The sequence below is a fragment of the Pimephales promelas genome, chromosome 13 (assembly GCF_988280905.1).
Source record: "Pimephales promelas chromosome 13, fPimPro1.hap1.1, whole genome shotgun sequence".
NCBI classification, from domain to species: Eukaryota; Metazoa; Chordata; class Actinopteri; order Cypriniformes; family Leuciscidae; genus Pimephales; species Pimephales promelas.
Window position 1 is genome coordinate 32,302,262 of NC_142781.1, and position 16,637 is coordinate 32,318,898.

General features: G+C 36.4%; 1 long non-coding RNA gene across 1 annotated transcript in view; it reads right to left on the minus strand.

Annotated features, from left to right (window-relative positions):
* The window catches only part of LOC148976876 (uncharacterized), a 65,710-nt gene that overhangs the window by 9,702 nt on the left and 39,371 nt on the right, over positions 1 to 16,637 (minus strand). Inside the window, exon 3 of the long non-coding RNA XR_016146077.1 lies at positions 6,133 to 6,221. This is a non-coding gene — a long non-coding RNA (uncharacterized LOC148976876). The remainder of the gene's footprint in view (positions 1 to 6,132; positions 6,222 to 16,637) is intronic.

Below are 16,637 nucleotides of genomic sequence, written 5' to 3' on the forward strand. Positions count from 1 at the left end.
ATTATATGGAGTAAAATCCTGGAACGTTTTGATCAAAAACCTTAATTTCTTTTCGACTTAAGAAAGAAAGACACGGACATCTTGGATGACATGGGGGTGAGTAAATTATCTGCAAAAGTTTTTTTTAAAAGTTAACTACTCCTTTAAGCTTTGGCGCCATTGATCATCAACGTGGGCGTATATCGTTGCATTATTGTTGCCCCATTTCTTCTGGAACAACTGATTACTAAACGACTAATAAATGGTTAATAGATTAACATGCAAAATTGCTAGAAAATTTCACAAATAATTACAAAGAAATGGCAAGTAACACATTGAATTAGACTACACGTGAAGCTTTTGAGTAGGTATTTCCTTTTAAGTAATCATACTCAAATCATTTTTATTTCATTTACAATATCAAAAAATCAGTGTTTATGGCGTACTATGATGATGTCGAATTTTTCGGTAAATTGCCTAGTGAGACATTTTCCTGGATCAACATATTTTGCTGGTCCTGGAGTAACATTCCTGTCTGAAAATTTTGTCCAAACACTACCCATAACTAAGAAATGATAGGTGATATAGAAGCACCTAACCCTGGTTGTACGCCAAAACTTGACATAAATGATCCATGAATCATTCATTGTGTACAGCACAAGTCAATGCAGGCGTCATATACTGACACTTTTTACATCCAACGCACATGGCACCCATTAGCGTTAATATGAGACGCAGAAGGCGCCCCCTAGTGGTCTAACCCTAACCCAGAACTAAACCTACCCATAACCGAACAAAGCTCTGTGCGTGTTATATTGACACTAAACGGTGCCATGTGCGTTGGATTTAGACGAAATTTCAAAAGCGGCACTATATGACGCCCTAGGATGAGAACGTGTTGGATTTCACCAAGTGCAACAAGTTCCTGGATCTGATCTGATTCTAATCAACCAATCAGATTTGAGGGACAAGTTTACAGTTTATTTCAAGCTTAGGCTAGTCTCATGTACTGACGGCAGAAGGACTCCATTGGCTAAGGCCCGCCCAGAGGCCGTCCGACTGACATGTAAAGCAACCAATCAGTTTGTTTTGTTCCGCGCCATGTTTAGGGGTGTGAAAATGTAACGTCGACGTCTCTACAATAACAGACCGGCGTGTAAAACTCTTGGATGTAATTTAAAGAGTCAATGCCGTGAACTTTACATACTTCACGTTCTTTTGAAAATCCCGCGTTCAGTTGATCCTGATATGCGCTCATTGCCACAACTGTGTTCCTTTTCCATGAGGGGGTTTGGCTCGCCTAGAACTCTAGACGCACCCTAGCGGCAGCAAAAATTATTTTGCAGCTATGGTCTAGCAACTCTCTGTTGGCTTTCGAAATGGAAAAAACAAACTCTGGTCAGGCCAATCACATTGTGTATAGAGTTGGTGGGCGGGCTTAACACAATGATGGCAGAGTTGTGACCGTGATTTCCCTGATACTTGAAAACAAACAAGATGCTGCTGGCGAACAGCGGTCTTTCCATTCGGCTTTGGCCGCGACTCTGGAGGACTTCAGAACGTCACTTAAGATGTGTTCGTAGTTTCGACAAACGGATACGGCAAAAGTTATAATGTATAAACAAACTCTAAACTATCTCGTTGCTCCGATTGGTTGTAGCGCAATCCCTTTTGCATGCAGAGGGATATTGAAAGACAACCGTTTATCCCGCCCCTGAGGTACGCCAATTGTGAGTTCCCAAACCTAACATCTTGATGTAGGTCTGGCTGCTTGCCAGGCTAGGGTTTGGCATTACAACGACATCCTGTAGAATTCAACCAATCAGATGACCACTTCAAAGTGTTTTTAGTTAATATTTAGTTAACATATATCAAAATATGTTGATCCAGGAATGGTGACCCCATACACAAACTCTGGTGTACACGTATAAAACAAAGTATACTTTGTTGTGTACTCCCCCCATCCCCCCATTTAGCTAATGAATGTAGATGAACTGAAGCCTTAGAGAGACAGATCTCTGAATCATCTGAATGTTAAGAGCAAATCTGCTACAATCATCCATTGCACAATGAAAAACTGAACAAAAGTGCACTTGAACAAAGTAAGCGTCGTTTACCCAGAATGCCATGCCGTGGAGGTTTGCGGTGTAATGTCTTAACGTCAACGAACGACCCAATGACTGTCAGCAATAATTTCAGACCCTTTTCATTCCGTAGACCTTAAATAGGCTTTGTGCACAACTTACTTCCACATTCTCTGTAAAACAGGTCGCATCGCTTCCGGTCCAGGTCTTTTGTATGTGCTTCATGAAATTTTTTGCGGTTTTACTCAAGATAACTTAAAAGGAGCGAGCAAAGATTAGCACAACCAATATCCCTCACATGTGCAGATTGATATTTAAACATTTTATATTTTTTCTTCTTCACAGTAACGTTTAGATAATTAAATGGAATAAAACGCCAATAACAAAGTGAACTAGTTATGTTAGCTGATTACCTTAAAAATCCATAGATATCGTAGTCAGGTCTTACGACCGTTAACGATTTCTCCGACAGGCGGATGCGATGAGACCTGTTTTCCGGTTTGGTTACGTGACGCACGGCATAAAGCCTATACGGATGAGCTTTAGAAATCCAACAAAAGGTTTCCAGCAACACTAAAGGATTCATAGAGCGTCACGGGAGCGTTTAGCATCCGACGAGGAAAAGTTTCGCCTCAACGTTTCTCGTTTTGTCCTGATCTGGAGGGAATGGGAGGGTGAATCTCATGAAACAGTTTAAGAACATCTCTCAGATATATTTTACCTCAAAATCAAAAGAAATACATGATAAATCAAATTAATATAATCTTAATTTATAAATTCAAGACATTATTTTCTTTACCATTGCGCACTTTTCACTGAAACGCCATTTAATCTCATTCTCATTACTGTAATAGTTCATTTCTAAAGTGTTTATACTTAATAGTTTGCTTTGTTGATTTTAAAAATTTTGCTGTAAAAAAAATGATTTATGAATGCAGTAAGAATCATCATTGAGAAGATGCTTAAAATCTGAATTTTTCTTTTGACTTTAGGGTAAAATATGACTTTTAGTGAGGTTCAGCAAGGGAACAAATCAAAAGTGGTTTATAGATTCGAAGCTTCAAACTGTCCTAAGTTTCTTTATCTTCATAATGAGCAGTGTAACGTGTGTGTGTGTGAGATTTCTGAAAAGAGACCCGAGTGCTGCCTCACATTATGGCTTGAACCGGCGCTCATCCTCCACTTGAGGTCTATAAAGACAAGACGACGCCTCTCTGACGATACTGAATGTGTAAAAGATTCAAAGCAGCCTCACATGACTGTTCCCAGCCGTCGGCTCTGACGATCGCACACAATGCGTGTTCGCAAATCATTGGAGGGCGTAAACTAACCGTGTGTGTTTTGGTATAGATGTTTATGCCAAAGACCGGCTGTGTTTGAAGCCATTAAAAGTGCGATGGCGTGAAGTTCGACGCTCATGCTGTGAAACAGCTCTATGAATGTGTGTGTGTGTGCGCATCATATTTAATCAAGTGCACAGACCAAGAACAACAATCTGAGAGAAAGAAACTGACCAAATAACAGACACAGCACAGACTCATACAGATTTATACCGTGTATTTTTGTACATTTCTACCCACAATTCTTCTCAGGATGAACTTCTCTCAGGGAACGAACCAAATAAGTTGTATTTGATGTTATTCTGTAGGGAAGCATTAACCGAATCTATTGACTGTTTGCTCATCAAACTCACCTCCTCGTACGTTAGAACTACCTCCTTCAGTTACACATAGTCGTACTTTTCCGTTCCGTTTATTTTCCTAAAGATTAACAGTGTTAGGTCCTCGTAGTTTTGTTTTATTGGTCTTCAGTGATAATTTGCTTTGTGTTTACACAGAAGTCTACCTCATTTTCTCTCTTTTCATCTCCTGTTGAACTCTAGGCTGTTTTTATCTGAACATTCTTGTTGTATTAGGATAACTTCAAGCAAACTAGTTTCTGAATGTGTAACGGTTCGGCATTATCTAACACAGACTCCATGTGTTCTCCATGAAAGCTCGGTGCAAAGATTGTTTAGCTTTTGTGCCTTTATTTTTTATTGCTTTATGGCTAGAATTTAATCGAGAGGCAGACAGTATCCTATTATTTTAGGGCATTAGTTGCTATAAATATCATTCCAGTTGTGTTTATTTTTTAACATCAAAACTAGACATCGGCAGCCGTATTAAATATATATATATATACGCAATATGATGTTATAACTACTGATTTAATGCTGTTTGCATCAAGAGTGCCAGAATGTTAGACATCATATAGAAGTGATTTCTGAGCAGATCTTTTATTTTTTTTGTTCTCTGTTTAAAATCAGATCATTGTGTGGTTTATTTTGCCTCACTTTTAGCACTGAATGTATGAAACTGACCAAAGCCCAGGACTAATGAAAATAACAACTGTTGGTTAGCAAGTCTTGATTGTTATTGTAATGCCTAATTAATCACTGCAGTCTTAATAATCAATCAAATCATGTTCTTATGAGTCACATTTTAGTTTGACAAGTACCTCTGTTGCCATATGGCTGCTGTGTCTCAGAGATTTTATATCTGTGGGTTTATTTGATGCCCTGTGTGTGCTGTAAATCAGAGTACGACTCTTTGGTGTATTAACCCTCATTTTAACAATGTCATGCTTTTAAGTTCCAGTGCATTTCTCAGTTCTGCCGTCGAAGTGTATTCAGATCGGCGGCCATTTCTGTTTTTAACTTCATCGAAGCACTGATTGCCTCTTATGATATTATTTGAAGAACATATCACGCATTGTAACCACGTTTATATGCATTTTGCCTTTTTGTCTGTGAATTTAGGACTTTTGAGTATGTTTAACTGTTCTACTTGATTGATATTAAACCTATTATGAAAACATTAAATATGTTGCATAAAAGTTCTCGATCGAAGTCGTCATTTTTTTTGTAGAAAATTCTGGGGGAAATTCTGGGGCTAATGTTTTTTTAACAATATATCAGTGGAATTATATTCAATATGAGTTGTCTAAATACAGTTTTAACTTTTGATGTGTGTGATTGGGTGCTATTTTTTGCTGAAAAGTTCAAATTAAAAAATGAAGGCTGTCAGAATGGGTAACATATGATTTAATGTAATTAATTACTGTGAAAGAGCATCATAACGCCAGTCTTCAGTGTCACATGATCATTCAGAAAACATTCTAATATGCTGAGTTGATACTCATTGTTGGAAAAAGTTGCGCTGCTTAATATTTTTTGGAAACTGTGATACTCTTTTCAGGATTCATTGATGAATAACACGTCCAAAAGAACAGCATTTACTCAAAATATAAATCTTTTCTAACAATATAAATCTTCACTATCACTTTTTCATCAATTTAAGGCATCCTTGCTGAATAAAAGTATTACTTTCTTTCAGAAAAATAAATTTTCTGGTCCCAAACTTTTGAACGATATTATATGTTGTTACGAAAGATGTCTATTTTAAATAAATGCTGCTCTTTTTAAACTTTTTATTCATCAAAGAATCCTGAAAAGAAGTATCACAGGTTAAAGTAGATCTTAAGTGATGAATATTCAGCTTTGCATCACAGAAATAAATTCTAGTATATTAAAATAGAAAAATATTGTTTTAAATTGTAATATTTCACAATATTACTGTATTTTTTTATCAAATAAATGCAGTTTTGATGAGCATAAGATATTTCTTTCAATAACATTAAAAATAGTAATGTTTCCAAACTTTTTACCTTTACTGTATATCATTTTTTAAATGATGGAAAGTAAAAAAAAAAAAAATTATTTGAAATATAAATCTGTTGTACCATTCTAAATATCTTTACCGTCTCTTAAATCAAATGAATGTGTACTTGCTGAACAAAATAATAATTTCTTTAAAAAAAAGAATAAAAAAAATTGCCAAACCTTTGTACATTTATAATTTCAGTGAATTTTATATTAAACACCGACCTATTTTGTAAGTAGAGCATTTATTTCACTCGTAAGAGATGCTTATTTTCATACTGAAATATTTAGAAGGGATTTATAAATTATGAATCGTTTTTTTTAGGTAGTTAAGAGTAATTGTTTAATCCGATCGATTGTACTTACTTTACTCTGTCAGCAGAGGTCGCTATAGAATCAGCCCAACTGCGCGTTCACGGGGAATTCTGTCAGAACTTCGGTGGGTTTTTCTTTGACTAGAGAAAAGAAAGAAGAGAAAAACTTTGTAAATTATGATTTTCAGCGACTTCTAACATACACATGGATCGTCGTTACACACACACGAGCAACATATTAGACATAAGTTACACATAAATCCAAAATGAATATGTCATGTCCGTTGCTCTCTCTCTTTCTCTCTCTCTCACACACACACACACATACACACACACTCACAAACACAACTTCCCATCAATTTAACTGCACACACACACACCAAATTAATGGGAACTGATAGGACTGCACAAGTTAAAAACGACCCCAAGTAAACAAACAACTGCAGCAGAAGAAACAGAATTATCCGGAGAAAGACAGAACGAGCGAGAGAGAGATGGATGGCTAACCGAAGTGGCCAGCAGCAAACGCGCAAAAATGATTAATACGGGTAGAAATAATTGCATTTCATTAAGATTGATGAGACACCATTTAACCTCTTCTCTTCTTTCTCTCCCTCCAGCGTTCATCCTCCACCACTCTGAGCTCCTCACTATAGCAACGACAGACAGTGATGGAGTGTCTGTTATCCTAACAGCCAATCAAAAGCTCTGTTACAGACACTCGCGCTAACAGACTATTGGGGTTATTTCTCTTGGCCAATGAGATGTCAGAATTCAATCACCAGCGAATGACAGAAAGCAAGACAATTACAATAATCCAATTGTATTAACAGTCATTCAGTATCATGTTATCGCTTTTCGTAATGTTATGATTACTTGGAGGTGAGTCAAGGATATGACTAAAGAGATTTGAATAGTTTTTAAAAGTGGATAGATGGATAGTGACACGTACTGGCTGCTCTCTGAGACACAATGGTTGAGGATCCAAATGCGGAATTTATTGAACGGAGGATCCAAAGACGTAATCTGAATCCCGGCAAGGGTCATACACAAACAAGCAATCCAAACAATAACAGATAAGCGCTGAGGCATAGAGAGCAATCCGAGGGAACAGGCAGAGAACCGGGACACGGGAGAAACAGGATACAAACACGCTCAGAAATGCAGTGAGACAACATACAAGACTTTGCAGGGAATAAATAAGTGTACATGGTTTAAATAGGCTGAGACTAACAAGATAATGAGACACAGGTGGATGCAATCAGGGATGATGAGTCCGGGCAGTGAGTTATGGGAAGTGTAGTTTGTGAGGGAATGACAATAGTCTGATGTGAAGTGCCCTCTGCTGGCTCTCAAGGGCACTCCAGATGGTGACCGTTACAGACAGATAGATAGACAGACAGACAGACAGACAGACAGACAGACAGACAGACAGACAGACAGACAGACAGATAGATAGATAGATAGATAGATAGATAGATAGATAGATAGATAGATAGATAGACAGACAGACAGACAGATAGATCTTAGTAAAATCTTGAAGCCTCACGGTAAAGAATCGATGCTATGATTTTGCACCTCTGCATCAAAACTTTTAGTCCATTAAATTTGACAAAACCTATTTTTATGATATATATTTATATTTCAGACAAAAACAAGTACACATTACATTAATCAAACAGAAAAGGCATTTATAATGTCACAGAAGATTTATATTTCAAATAAATGCTGTTCTTTTGAACTTTCTATTAACCAAATAATTTCCATAAAATATGAAGCAGCACAACTGTTTTCAACATTCATAATAATCAAATGTTTTTATATAAATGTTTTATATATATATATATATATTCAAAAGTTTAGGGTCAGAAGAATATATATATATATATATATATATATATATATATATATGAAGAGTTCAGATGCAAAAGCCTCTAAGTGCCATTTGAAATTTTCTTCTAAAATGATCATTTTTATTAAGCTTGTATATTTAAGTTCAGCAATGATAATTACCTATTAATTGTCATTTAAGTGAAATTACTGAACTTAAATATACAAGCTTGATAAAAATGGTCATTTTAGAAGAAAATTTCAAATGGCATTTCGAGGCTTTTGCATCTGAACTCTTCATATATATGTATATATATATATATATATATACACATATACATATATATATAAAAAAAAAAAAACTAAACTTTTGAATATATATATATATATATATATATATATATTCATAAATTTAGGGTCAGTGTATGTATGTATGTATATATATATATATATATATTTAAAAGTTTAGGGTCAGTATATATATAGGGATAGGGTTTAGGTTAGTTTGACAATTCTAATTAGTTTGGTGTAAAAACAGCAGAAGCGTGTGTGTGTGTGTGTGTGTGTTTTACAAATAACCGGAGACAGAAATCAGAGATATCCGAGTAAATTCGTTCACCTTCACTACTCCTGTGCAAATCAAACACACACACAGACTTTATAGCAGATTAGAAAGGAAGAGCAATGTGGAAACGCAACGTGGCCAAGGTTATTAAAAAAAGGATGTAGCAAAGCAAGATGGCGAGTGCATGGCCCGGGGCATTATGGGAGATAAATGGTTGACCCGGGCGGTGTCAGGCCTGGATTGATGCTACTATCAGCAGTGTGTTCTCCCAACGATTTCACTCTCGCTGATAGAGTGTGTTATCTAGTTACTAGCATGAGGGCTTCGGCCCGCGGGCAAACGCAAGGTCAATCTCCGAGGACAATCTTTGTTGGACTAAATGAGAAAAAGAGAAGAGCCCAAAAAAAGAGAAAAGAGGAGAAGGAGGGAGAGGAATCAAAAGGCAGCTGTGAGGTCTACGTGATAAGATAAGCCAAATTACTCTCTTTAGCGGGATGAGCCGCGGGCGGCCGAGGGGACACAACTGCAGGGAAAGTTAAGCAGAGCACATCTCACCTGAGAAACACTCTTTACCTGGAACACACACACACACACACACTCGCACAGATATTCACATAGACGCTGAATATATGTGAAATACACATGAATGATGTCTGTCTCCTGACACTCTCTGCACGGAGGAAAATCATTTACACTGATAAAGTCATCTTACATTACTGGGCAAGGTGTCAGAAAGAAAGATTTTAACAACGAAACAGTTTCCTCCAAAAAATGTATATTCTGTTATTTCTTTATTATGGACATATATTAAAGATATAGTAATCCAGATCGTAATTCACTTGCATTATATGGAGGAGAGCAGCTTGCACATTTCACTAAACGTCTCCTTTTGTGTCCGAAAGTCTGAGAATGCAAGGAAAATGCTTCTATTTTGCATTTATTTAATATATATATATATATATATATATATATATATATATATATATATATATATATATATATATATATTAGTGTTGTATACAGTGCTGTCAAACTGATTAATCAGGATTTTTTCATCTAAAATAAAAGTTTATAAATATATACATACATACACACACACACACATATATTTATATCCTATATTCAGCATACACATACGTGCACACATATTTCTAAACTTTTATTTTAAATGCGTTTAATCACGATTAATTTGACAGCACTGTACATATATATATAATATATATATATATATATATTAGTGCTGTCAAACCGATAACATATGTATGTGTGTACATACATAGCCAATAATATAGCGCACACACACACACACACACACACACACACACACACACACATATATATACAGTATATATATATATATATATATATATATATATATATATATATAAAGCAGTGTTATTTTGGTAATTGATATACTATTATAGTTTTTGTTAATATTATTTATATTTGATATTATCTGAATAATTCCATACAGTTTTTAATTATTTATTTAGTTGTAATTATTTTAGTACTTCCAAGTTAAACTAAACAAAAAATGAGAAATGCTGCCTTGGCAACTAGCTGATATTTAAATACATTTTTAAATATGTTATTTTATTTTATTTCAGTCAAAGTTTGTTGATTGGTTTTTTTTATAAGCATACAAGCATTATAAGCATAAAAAATGCCAAAAATCATCTTGAGCTTCAATGTGTCTGTACAAAGAGTCACATAATCAATGACACACATTTATTTATATTTCATCAGTCACCTAGAAATTTATGTCTTAATGTTGCATTTTTTCCACAATCTTAATACTTTCTGTTTATTATTATCAGTTTAAATCCGATATTCAGTGTGGTCTCACTCTCAGAGCTGCTCTCCTCCACCACTAGGTGTCAGTGCTGACTATGGCGCAAACCGAGACATGCCCAACCTCTGAACCCTGGAGTCAAGTCAGAACATGGCTGCATCCCAGTTCACACAATCACTTCTAAATTATAAATTAATTAATGATCCTTAATAAAATTAAAATTGGTGCATCACAAATCAGAGCAAAATATGCTCGGATTATACAGCTTACAATTTCCAAAGGATCCATCCTGTATGCACTAATATTGCCCATAATCCCTTGTGCTACAGAAGAGGTAGTTTGTGACTATTCACCTTACTAGTTTTATTGTGTTCCTGTAGCTCAACTTTAGTACTCTCACAGGTTTTATTTTATTTTTTGCACGCAAGCTTAAAATATATAGTTCAAGCACACTGCTAAATGCGAATGAGTCAACGTTTACATGTAAAAGCGGTCTGCCATATCAACTTTTATGATGTTTTATTATGTCCCAATGACACCATACTGTCTTAATGCTCAAATTGCTACTTTTTAAATCATATTTTGTATTTATTTTCACCATCATTAGAGTATAAGATATGTGAATTGGAATCCTATAACTCTCACAATACTGCAGTCTTGGCATCAGCACCATCTTGTTTGTCTTTCCTGTGTAATATTGCAGTTCATTTGACTTCTTGTGATCCCATGATCCAGCATGATCGTCTGAATAAAGTGTATTAGTTCTCCATAAGACAAGCAGCCGTTCCACTTTAAAAGCTCAACGAGGCCTCGCTGAGAAAAAGTGACACAATTTCCTGTGCTTTCGCCTTTAGAGATTTATGGCTTTTTTATTAGCATGACATTTTTCATAGTTCGGAATCGACTGTTTTATTATTAAACAGTCAGACAAGCTTGGTTATTAAGCCTCTGTACAGAAATATTTTGAATGATACAACTTTTACAAATTTGGCTTTGACACTGACTTAAGTTTTCATAAATCAGGGATGTTTTTCCTCTTGCCGTCAGAGCTTGTAAATATTAGCCAGAGGAGATCCAGAGAGATTTTCAATTTCAGCTCTTGCACGACTGGATTATTCACTGACTACTGATGGATTATTAATGTTAGAGTCATGTTATGATGAGATATTAATTCTTGTTGTCAGTTATTGTTAGAGTAAATGATGTCAGAGAGGCAGCTTTGAGCATTAGTGTGTTTGTGTGCTTGGCATTCCTTTGAAAAACAAAACAAAAATGAGCTATATGTGATCAAATCTTCCTTTGGGGACATTTTCAAAGGATGAACTGATGAATATGTAAACTAATATTATACACACACACATACTGTTTTAAAAAAAAGTCTCTTCTGCTCACCAAGGCTGTATTTATTTGGTTAAAAAAATACAATAAAAACAGTAATATTGTAAAATGTGATAATATGAAAGCTTTTCATAATTGCTAAGACACATTTCTTGAAACCTTCACCCTTTTTCTCACATTAAACACAAACTTCATTCACAAATCCCCTTACTTTTCCGGCTTAATCAAAACCTTCACCTGTACTCAAAATCAGACAATGCTTTCAGATCATAAACACAGCCAGACACTGCTTGTCCAAACACACACACACACACTCGAGAACATGTTTACGCGACAGGGAGTAAGAACACAAGACTGTCCCATGTCTTTAAGGGCCCTAAACACAAACCCATACTATCTCGAATACAGCTTTGGAGCTAAGCATATCCCATCATGCATGTTCGGGAACTTGCTTGCCCCGAAATTGCGAGATGTCAAGGAAAACATTCCACTCCAAGTTAGGGCTGGGCGATATATCGAGTATCTACGATGTATCGTTATATTTTTTGAAACGATATGGAATGAGGCAATACCGTTTATATCGATACAGTAGTTTGATATGAGCACATCTGAAAAATAGCGGAGGTTGCAGTGTGAGCTGCTGCAGTGAAAGTAGCTAGGCTACGTAGTACAATTTGTCCTAAACATGACACAAGCTTATATTAATTGCGTCAAAATCACTTCGATATAGTTAACAAGTTTAAGGCAGCTTGCCGCCCTGTCAAATGCTCTGACAGACACTGTTGCTGACTGACAGATATACTTGCGCTGTTTAATGCGTTTGAGATGTGGTGCTTTCCTCAGTGCTCAACTTACATTTCACAGGTATATTCTCCATCTGTAAATGTTAGAAAGTAAAGCAAATATGTCCACTTCACAACAAATATGTCCATGTCAGAAGAGGACGAGCTTCTGCAAGTGAATCTCCGCTAAAATTCATGCTTCCTTGAACGAGCGCCGGCGCGCGCATGCGCGTGAATAGTACTACGTAGTACGCAATAATTCTGACTAAAATAAACATATTGCTAAAATATTTGTTGTTGGAGAAAATAAATGTGCCATATGTGGAATTTTAAACCTACAAGTATATATTTTTAATGAAAGTGAAAGTGATTATAATGGGGTAATCAAATGCAGGCTAATATAATTAGTTTGTGCGTTTGTTTTTGTTTTTATTTTCATTTTTAGTTTAGCTTTTAGTCAATATAAAAACAAAAGCTTTTTGCACATAATATATTGCATAGCCTATATTATATTTGTTTCCATATCCTTCAATAGCAACATTGTTTGTAGGATATCATTGGGCCGAATGTGAATATATATATATATATATATATATATATATATATATATATATATATATATATATTAAATATAAAGTTTTTTTTTTATCTAAATAAAAAACGTAGAAAGTACCGAGATATATATCGTATATCGCCATTTGACCAAAAAATATCGAGATATGATTTTTTGGCCATATCGCCCAGCCCTACTCCAAGTTAAATTAATTAGATATTACATCTAATTTGCAATTCTAGGGATTTTTTTCTACTGGCCACTGCACCACAAAAAAAGAAGGCCTATTCTATTGACTTCATTGTTTTTGACCCATAACCTTAATAAATAAGGTTGTGACACCAAAAACTACTAGCCTGTCTAACTTGTACATTTCAAATATTGTTTAAGATAAGTAAACTCACAGTAATAAAATAAGAAATAAAACAATCAAATTATAGCACAAATACAATAGTAAAATAGTTTGGAAATACAACAGTTCATTTGGGTATTATACACCCACACCTAAACCAACCAATGCGTATAATATGCACGTAAAAACTCACTTTAGCGTATAAATTACACGACAATACACGTGCGTGCTATAAAGACGCATTTAGTGTGATCGAGTTGGCACCGGCTTGTATTTGAGACAGGCCTTTGCCATTTAGTGTTGAGATGTTGTTTATTGAGTGTAAGCTAGTCTCTAATCTCTAAAAATGTCCAAATGCTCCACGTCAAAAAAAAATGCTGGGTTGTTTCAACCCAAATTTGGGTCAAATATGGACAAACCCAAATGTTGGGTTAAAAATGCAATTCAAAAATTTACAGTTGGGTTAAAATTTTAACCCAACATTTGGGTTTGTCCATATTTGACCCAAATTTTGGGTTGAAACAACCCAGCATTTTTTAGAGTGTAGTCTTACAACCTTTTACTATTGTATCAATTGATTTTGATTAATATGCACGAGGGAGAGAGAGCAAGAAAGCGCGCGTTGAGAGTGCGTGCACGCGTTTGGGCGCTCTCTCTGCTCGTTAAGCTTTGTGTATACTCGACGCGTCCGCATGAGCAGTGAGTCTCCGCTGACTGCGCGCGCACCTCTCCAAGCAGACGAGGTGTTTATACTTGACGCGCTCGCCGTTGTGCTATTCTGTGAAACGACAGGGGGCGACTTGGAGTAATTCTCCTCTAAACCACCAGGAATCAGCAGTGAAGAAGTAGTTTGCCGTTTATTAGTTTATTAATTGCTAATTCATAAAAGAGTAAATGCAGTAGGTTTATTGTAGCCTACTTTCACTGCATGTAAACTAGTTAAACAACTGAAGCCTTATTGGAGAGTGTTTCAACGTTAATTTCACCAGCAGGGCTTAATTCTGCTATTGTAGGCTTATTTTGTAAATGTAACCGCCCAGATTCGGCTCGAAGTCGTTCATTTTCGGATGCGGCGCCGTGCACACCGCCAGGCGAAATGGGGTCTCGCGCACCCAACGCGCACGACCGCCCACACCGCAATGACGTCATTTTGGCCGCGCGCCCTTCGCGCTCTTGCGGACGCGTCGAGTATACACAAGGCTTTATGCTCCCTATCAAGCGCAGCAGTTTCTATTCTACATCACTCGGCGATCAAAAAAGGTTTTTTTGCGGGTCAAAAATTCGCTTTTGCGACCGCCAAAAGCGGACAATCTGACGGGTTTTAGAAGAGTAAATACAAACCGAAACTAAAAAACAGACCCGGCCTCTATTTGAGACCGGAACCTGCAGTTACACCAGGCATGTAAAAGAGACAGGCGTCTATTTGGGACTCGTTTTTATGGTATTATTGTATTAAATATTGTATAGAATTGAATGTCTGTGTATTCGGTAAAAATGCAATAGTCCAGCTGCAAAAGGTCAAAGAAAACTCTAAATGAAAAGCATGTTACAATACACTCACAAAAATGGCAAAACAGCAAAATCAAGGTCAGTGAGAGATTAATTCAACATTTACTACTATTATTATTATCAATGTTGAAAACGGTTCCGCTCCTTCATATTGTAATGGACACTGTGATGCTTTTTTCCCCCAGGATTATTTGATGAATAGAACGTAAGAAATTTTTTTTTGAAACAGAAATCTTTTGTAACATTATAAATTGTCAGATTTGATCAATTTAATGCATATTTGCAGTCTTAAAAAAGTCTTTTGTCACATTAGACATATAAAAGCTGACCTCTGACCTTTTTGACTTTGTGTGTGGGGTGACTGCTTAGGACACAGTGCAGTTTAGACTGACAACAGTTCAAAGCGCACACACACACACACCGTCCGTCCTGTCAAAACTTCCGTAAAGTCTTGCTTTCTAATAAAGTCTCATTCCAGCATCCATCCATCTGACGCGTGAGGGGTCAGACAGTGTGAACTCACTGTGTGTGTGTATGTGTTCCATGGTCTGGACATTGATAAATTCCCTCTGCCGAACGATCGATAAACGTCTGTTATAGGCCTGTGATAGCCTGCAGGGAGCCTCATAATTATACTGTCACACAGCACTGACACGCACACACACTCACTCACTCTCGCGCGCGCGCGCCGACGTCTGATTGGCAGGTGGACAGCTGTAACCGAGGGCAACGAGCCCAGAACCGGCTCCAGTGCCGACCCGTACGGTTACTCCGTCTCGTGACCATCAGACGCAAAACAAACAGCAGCAGAAAACACTCGGCGTGATTATTAACCGCACACATCTCTGTAGTTTCCACCTCTCAGTGATGCTCAGTGCTGATTACAGCGGGACGTCTTTGAGATCATAAACTTTGCGTCTGGGTGGTTGATTGCTGAAGCTCTTATCTGACATCTCAACATGAGTGACACTGGGAATCGTTCCCACTTGTAGTTGCCAGAGATATTTTCTGCCTCAGTGAGGGAATTTGACATGGATTTATTTATATTTAAAGGTGACGTCTGTTGTTTTTTCAAAGTTAAAATATTCCGTCTTACAACTGTAATGGATATAATCTATTTCCCAAATATCTATTTTTCCCAAAAAAACTTTTCCCAAAACATTCGTTTCCGTTGTTTGAGCAACTCGACCAGCCCGACGCACCAAGATTGACTTTGATGGTGTGAGTTTGGGGCGGGACTGCAATTGCAGACGGGGGAGTGTTTTGGTCGATCAGCTCTAAAGTGGATCCAATAAAGGTGTAAACGGGGTCTAAAACTTTAAAACACTTCCAGATGTATAAAATACATTCGATCGGATTGCTTTTTTTTGATTGATTGATTATTTCATTCATGGATATTTTTCATGAACTTACTTCATCATCCTCATATATATATAATTTATAAACCATGATGAAAAGGAGGCAGGACGAAGAATATCTTATATGTCCTGCCCCCTCCACTAAAAGATCATATCAAAAGTCTCAGCATATCAAGTCCCCGTCAATACATGATAACTAATGAAACCAAAACATCAACCTGAAACAGGTTTCCAAAGCAAAACCAAACCATCATCACAACCATCATCATCAATTTCTATAAATATTCATCCAAAACATAAGCAAACCATGATCACAACCATCATCATCATCATCAACTTCTATAAGTGTTCATACAAATCCATTGTTTTTCTCTTTAAATCTTTTTTAAACTGAAATATATTTTTACATTGCTTTAGTTCATTTTGCAAAGAATTCCAAACTTCCACTCCCACGACTGAAGTACACATTTGTTTTGCT